This window comes from Ptychodera flava, chromosome 17 (assembly GCF_041260155.1).
Source record: "Ptychodera flava strain L36383 chromosome 17, AS_Pfla_20210202, whole genome shotgun sequence".
NCBI classification, from domain to species: domain Eukaryota; kingdom Metazoa; phylum Hemichordata; class Enteropneusta; family Ptychoderidae; genus Ptychodera; species Ptychodera flava.
In genome coordinates this window covers 2091952-2098345 of record NC_091944.1, presented here as the reverse complement: position 1 = coordinate 2098345, position 6394 = coordinate 2091952, and the positions used below count along the sequence as shown (strand labels likewise).

Below are 6394 nucleotides of genomic sequence, written 5' to 3'. Positions count from 1 at the left end.
CCACTTGGTTTGTAGGTGGCTTGCGGGTGAACCAGTGTGTAGAAGTTCGGTTTGCCCGAAATTCTCTAAGGTATTTATGGTTGAAGTCACGCCACCACACAGAGTATGGATGGCGTGTATTCATACCAATACATTGGTGGCTTTCTATCAAGCCCGTCATGGTATAAATTTAAGCCGAATGGCTTCTTTTTAAGCCCCTGACAATATAATTTATCGGTTTAAATTTGAGCCACTGGCATCGTTGGTTTGTTTATATACCAACACATTCATTGGCTAATCTTTAAGCCAACCACAAGTGGCAGCTTTGTGGGCATGGTTTGAGTTTAAACCATTAAAGTTTATGAAATTAATCGGCCTGTTTTCAAGCAATTGTCATCATCAGTCACTGGCTAATTTCTAAACCAGAATTTTACATCACGTCACGACTTGACAGGCCTTTCGCACGATAGGGAGGACCATGCGCATTCAGTGCAACAGATTGATTAGCTTTAATTTTGGGCGATACAATTTTGTGAAGTTTTCAATTGAGCAAAAGACATGGACTTGCTTCAAATCTGTGGGCACATAAATATCAAAACAAATTGAAGGATATAATTGACAATAAAAAGCGTTGATATCAAATGACGTCATTTTTCTTTCATTGACATGCAAAAATAAATGTAGGGCCTATACGTCGGATTGTCAACATTTTCCAAGACAATGACGGAAGTAACAACCACAATAATTCATAGCTCAGACTAAAGCTACCACAACCGTGAGTCACGCATACAACAACAAACTTTGGCCGAATGCACGCATGCAGTAGTAATACAAGCCTGAAATCGGGATCAATGCTATTCTCTGTAGCCTGTAGGCCCGGATTGTAGGCATATCCTGGATTTTTGCCAGGCCACAGCCTTGATCCTGGGACAAGTCCGACGCGGCATTTTATTAATAAGGACATGTTTGAAATGGATGTTCTATGCCCCTGAATGTGCCAAAAATATACACAAGCCATAGCAAACGCAACTGATATTCAGACGGTCGTTCAAATTACCAAAACAGCGTACAAGGAGGAAGTCCTTAACCTTTGACCGTCCTTTCACCCTTTGTAACATTGCACTTTAAAATAGTTCAATTTACACAATGATTCACCAAGCAAATGTTTAAACTTCGTCATAGATATTATATCTCCGTGACATATGTAAGAATTATAGTACTTGTTGATTGATCGTACTCTTAAAGGGACCGCTGGCTATTGGAATCCCCGTCCCTTCACTTTAGGCAGTTGCGTATTAATTCCTGTGTGGCACTGATATGATACCGCGCCCGCCAAAAATCCGAATTACACTGGCCTTCGCACCGTACATAGCCGAGGCGTTACTGACGATCGTATCAGCGCTTACGATTCTGTTCTCCGGTACAAGTCGACAGTAATGGCTTCCGTCGCCGATGAAGAATTACTTCGCAAGCAAGAACTCGTTATGTACCTCAACGATAGCTATTCGCCACCACATATACACGGGTCATGATCAGATGCAAGTTGCAACCGACGTCTTGGAATGCACAGCCGGCACAAATCAAACGTAAGCTTGTTTTTGCGTATTCTGTGGAAGATTTGCAAAGTCATTGATTTAAACCGCGCTTATTTTTTCCTCAAAGCATATCGGCTAGCTTGAACCATTTTTAAGTAACATACATGCGTTTGAGTATTGTCGGAAAAAGTGAAAATTTCCTTGTCACAACTATTCGCCATTGTCTTCGACATACCGCTACACCATGGACGGGTGTATGTTTATCGTGTTTGTATGGCTTTTCACGACCGCGAATGAATGTGTTTCCCCGAAATCGTCCATGCTCGGTGAATAATCAAATGCGTTTTCTTAGCTCCACTGTGTCAGCTGGTCAGCGACGAGGAGCTTTTCTAAGAGTAGCCCTGAGTACAGGTATGTGTGTTCCCGGCGTTATACGGCCTCCAGGCTCCACCACTAGCTAGCTCTGCAACGGTCTATATGGAGATAACTGGGGTTGTTGCAGCGAGATTCAAAATGGCGATCCCCGTGGGTAAACAACTTGTCGAGTACGTTATGTTTCAGAAAACGAGCGATTTTGGATGTTAGGAGAAGTTAATCGCATCTTTCCTTGGGTCGGTAAGGAGGTTAAGGTAGGCAGGAAAAGGATTTTGCCCCGATAGAGCAGAATTTCGTCCAAAAAGACAGCGTTTTCCTTGCGGTCCTCATCCGGACCGCAGAGACCCCAGTTATGCGGAGGCCGTAAGTTATAACGCCGGGAACACACAGACCTGTACGCAGGGCTATTCTTTGAGGGAGGTAGATCATGAATGCGTCGCCCGGTGTACGTCGTCCATAGTCCGCTATACATTTAATAACCCCTTGCCATTGTCCATCCTGAACGGAAAGATGGCAATCATTTAAATTTTGTCACCCATCAGTTCACAGGAAAATTGCATTTAATAACCCTTTGTCATTATTATATAGGACGGAGACACCAACAAACAGCTGCAACAAGAGCTATTGCCACAGTAAAGAGATGCCCCATTTTACCAGAAAAAGTGAGTAAAAGTGCACATTTGTTTCACACTACCTTTCTGTGTTATTTTCAGGCAAACTGACTTGCCACAGCTTATTTGCAGGTATCCTCATGCCATTCTTTCAATAACAAACATACTGTTTCATGGATGATATATTTCTTGTTTATGTTGATAATAACCTCAAACTGGCAACTTAGATGATTTAATACAGACACATACCTCACAAATCCTTTGGCCAAAAAGATGTAATGGTTGATTCTGTTATTCAAGGCAAATTTATGTTTCCACAGCATGATTTGAACTTGGGTCCTTCAACATTGCTTACACAAATTTTGTGAGCCATCTTGTCACTCAAGATGGGTAATATTAAAGTCATTCATTTCCAGCAAATAACTTCCTGTACAAATGTGACTATTGACTTCCACTAACCGGTAATAGATAATTATTTGTTTCTTTTTCAACAGATTGTCCAGGACATAACATACTCGATACAGAAAATGCCTTCAGCTCCACAAATTAACAATGGATTCTCTGTGTACAATGTGTAAGCAGAATGAAGACTCTGCCCTCAGATATGGAATTCAAAGAGCGAATATATAAAAGGTGATCAAGTATTGTTATGTGCAGTGATAATAATTACATCAGGCATGAATGTTCCTCATATTTCCACATAGTACACTAACACTTTGGGTTTTGTTTAAATTTCAGCTGTTATTACATATCTGTGACATATTATCTTTGTCGTGGTCACACAACAGACAGACCTGTTTAAACTTTTTATTGTTATAATCAATCTTATGAGGGGAGCCATTTGCTTGCACCTGGTTTATGATATTGAATCTTAGTCTGGTGTATCAAAACATAATTTGCCATTTCCCTTATTTTTAAACAGGCATCAAACATTTTTGGTTCTCAAGTGTCTTTGGTGGAAAAACTGCAGTTGGAAAAATTGTAACAGTTGTGACGTAAGTATTGCTTGTTGAAAAAAATTGTTACTGTGATTCAGTACAAACTAGTCAAGGCACATAATGTGCCTTGACTAGTTTGCTCTGACATTAGCTGTAAGTTTTAGCAATTTTCAATCTTCATTGTTGTGTGTACAAACTGCAGTTTTGATAGCTATATAACAGTCTCTTGAATACCAGTGTTCTGCTTGACAATGTACCGTGTACATGCTTACATCCATTGTTATTGTTGACAAATGAATTCTATTCCAGACTGAAATTAGATTTTTAACAATAACCATGCTGTACACATATGAACTGGGTTGATACTGTATGTTAGACATTCATTATGCTTTAAGAAGTAGAACAAGAAACTATATACACACAACAAAACTACTTGGAAATTGCCAATGGCTACAGCTGATGGAGTTTTCATCATGCTGGATTTATAATTTCTGTCAGATTCAGTACAACGACGTCCGTGTAATCCTACACTGGAAATCTCTCACAGCCCTTTTACATTCTGAGGGCTGGTTCAGGGATGTGCACATACCTGTACCAGCTCTGGAAGCTACATAGACTACCAGCTATTAAAATATATCCTCAGTGTAGTATAGTCAGAAAAATAAGTAGCACAGCTGCATTTCACATCCATGTACCTAGTGTGTCAACAGTCCTGTACAATAGTTTTGCAAATAGTACATGTACCGTAACATGGGTTTGAAAAAATGAGCTTCAAAATTTGCTTCCAAATCAACCTTGTAGAAGCAATGTGTACAGTTCTGTAATAGGGAAATTCAACATAACTGGTACATGAATGTCTGCATAGGCACAATTGCACTGTGTGTTTACAATAAGGCTGGTACAGGGAAGTAAGCTTTTATGTGACAAGGGTAAAAAGGGGCTGAAAATTTCACAGCTGAAAATTTCACTGTGCCTCAAATGCTGAACACAGGTCCTGGTAGAGGGAGGTGATCAGCACATCTGGTACATGCATATAGTGCTAGGCATGTCACATACATACAGCACACATTCCTATATCTGGATGTGTATAAAATTACCCCCTGCTACAGTGTTGTCAGGTATATGGGTGGTACACAGAGTGCTCGTCAAAGCTGTGCTAGGATGTTGTACAAGGACATGGCCATGTCGAATCTGCATTTGTCAATTTATTTCAAGATAAAAGGCAGATATGACCATCAACCATACCCTCATTCACATGAATCATATGTTTACTTGGTAGATTATGGCTTAGTTCTGTTGTTCGGATCTCCATTAGCCACAACTTGGGGGCTTTCTGCCAGCATTTTTGTTCTGCTTATCAACTGTAGTTTCCCATTCAAGTCATTGAAGCATAATGAAATCCTCATGTTTAGCTACTCAGTACAGTATGTACATGTAGCATTGTTATTGTTGAAATTTCATTTAGGGCTGGACAAGAATTCATTTGTCAATTATAAAAATGAAAAATACAGGCTGTGTTTACAAACATAATACTTGGCATTTTAGTATGCTGAGGAAAGTAGTCCAAGAAAGTGTAGATGATAAACAGTAGTTACAGTTAATGGAGCTTCACTTACTTATTTCAAACTATATACATGTGAAGTATATCATCAAATATGGCTGTTGCATAGCCAGAGTGATAAAATGCTTTCTCAAAGTCTTTCCAGGTTCTTTGCAAGTCTCAAAAGCACATTGCACTGTGACTCTAACATATCTTGCCTTGTAATATATTCATTTTGATATTCTGGATTTAAAATTCATTATCATGACATTCAAACCATAGTTTTACACATTTTTGCAAGTGCAGTGATGCAGCAAGGCCTATGACATTGACAATAACTTGTAAGAGCTCTCTTTTTCATGCTAAGAACTTTACCCTGAGTAGTCATGTCAGATTATTGGTGCACCAAGAAAGACTTGATAATAGTGTACCTGCAGTCAAATATGTGTTTAAGAACATGACTGTAATTTAGAATGCTGCCAATAAACATTCCAATATACTTGCACAAATTCAACATACCAGTAGATAGGCCTTGCCCTCATTGTACTGGTAGCTTGGTACTGAGTGTTTTACCATGATCTAACCTTGTGCCTCAAATTTAAAGTGTTTACATCTTTTACATTCCAGGATACTTGAAAACTCCGAGGAATAGATGCAAAGCAGCAGCCCTGTTTAGGTATGCTCGTCTATGAAGGAGCAAGCAGTTTGTGTTGTTTCTTGAAGGTGTAATCTTCTGCAGCATGGAAAGAGACAATGTTATGCTGGGTTTGCTTAGTTATCTAGGGTCTCAAAGTTTAATTACATCAGATGTCTGAAAGGAACTTGTCAATTTGTAGAGTACTTCTGGCTTGACAAAGCTGGGATGTGAACTAAATGTGCTGACAATTATGAGTGGTCTGTAATGCACAGGAGATTTCCCGGTGAAACAGCTAGTAATTTTGCATCAGATGCATGAGGTAAACTTTATAACATCAAATTATGTTATCAGTATGATCTTACAAGTAGCATTCATAAGAATGTCATTTTCAGTGAGTATACCCTTGTAAGTATTAGATTTAATTATGTTGCAACAATTACTGTTTCATTTCTTGTAAATTGCAATAAATGTTAATCTGAAATTAATTTTGATGATTGTTGTTGTTGTTTTTTTAATGTAGCTTGCATGCAGGATTTCTAACTATTTCAGCTGTTGTTTGTGTTTCAGATATTTTACAGTCCTGTTTTGTGTAGCTTCATCACATAGAGGACCCAATAGGCCATTCCATGGGATGATAATCCTCCTCTGTGTCTGCAAAATTTGAAGAAATCCATTTTAAATTTGAAGGATGGTCAGACATAATTATCCCCCTCCCCTCCCCCCAGCAATATGGCCAATATTGAACTGGTTTGTCAGCAAGCCATACAAAAGCCCTAGAG

At 39.1% G+C, this 6394-nt stretch overlaps 1 long non-coding RNA gene across 2 annotated transcripts; it reads left to right on the top strand.

Moving 5' to 3' along the window:
* Positions 1-1193: 1193 nt before the first annotated feature.
* LOC139115126 (uncharacterized) lies at positions 1194-6100 on the top strand. Of its 2 annotated transcripts, XR_011548060.1 has the most exons (5): positions 1198-1565; positions 2478-2551; positions 2995-3133; positions 3423-3495; positions 5606-6100. It is a non-coding gene; the product is annotated as an uncharacterized lncRNA (long non-coding RNA). The 2 variants fall into 2 exon arrangements; XR_011548059.1 differs by having other exon boundaries at positions 1194-1565; positions 2995-3495.
* Positions 6101-6394: the final 294 nt, after the last annotated feature.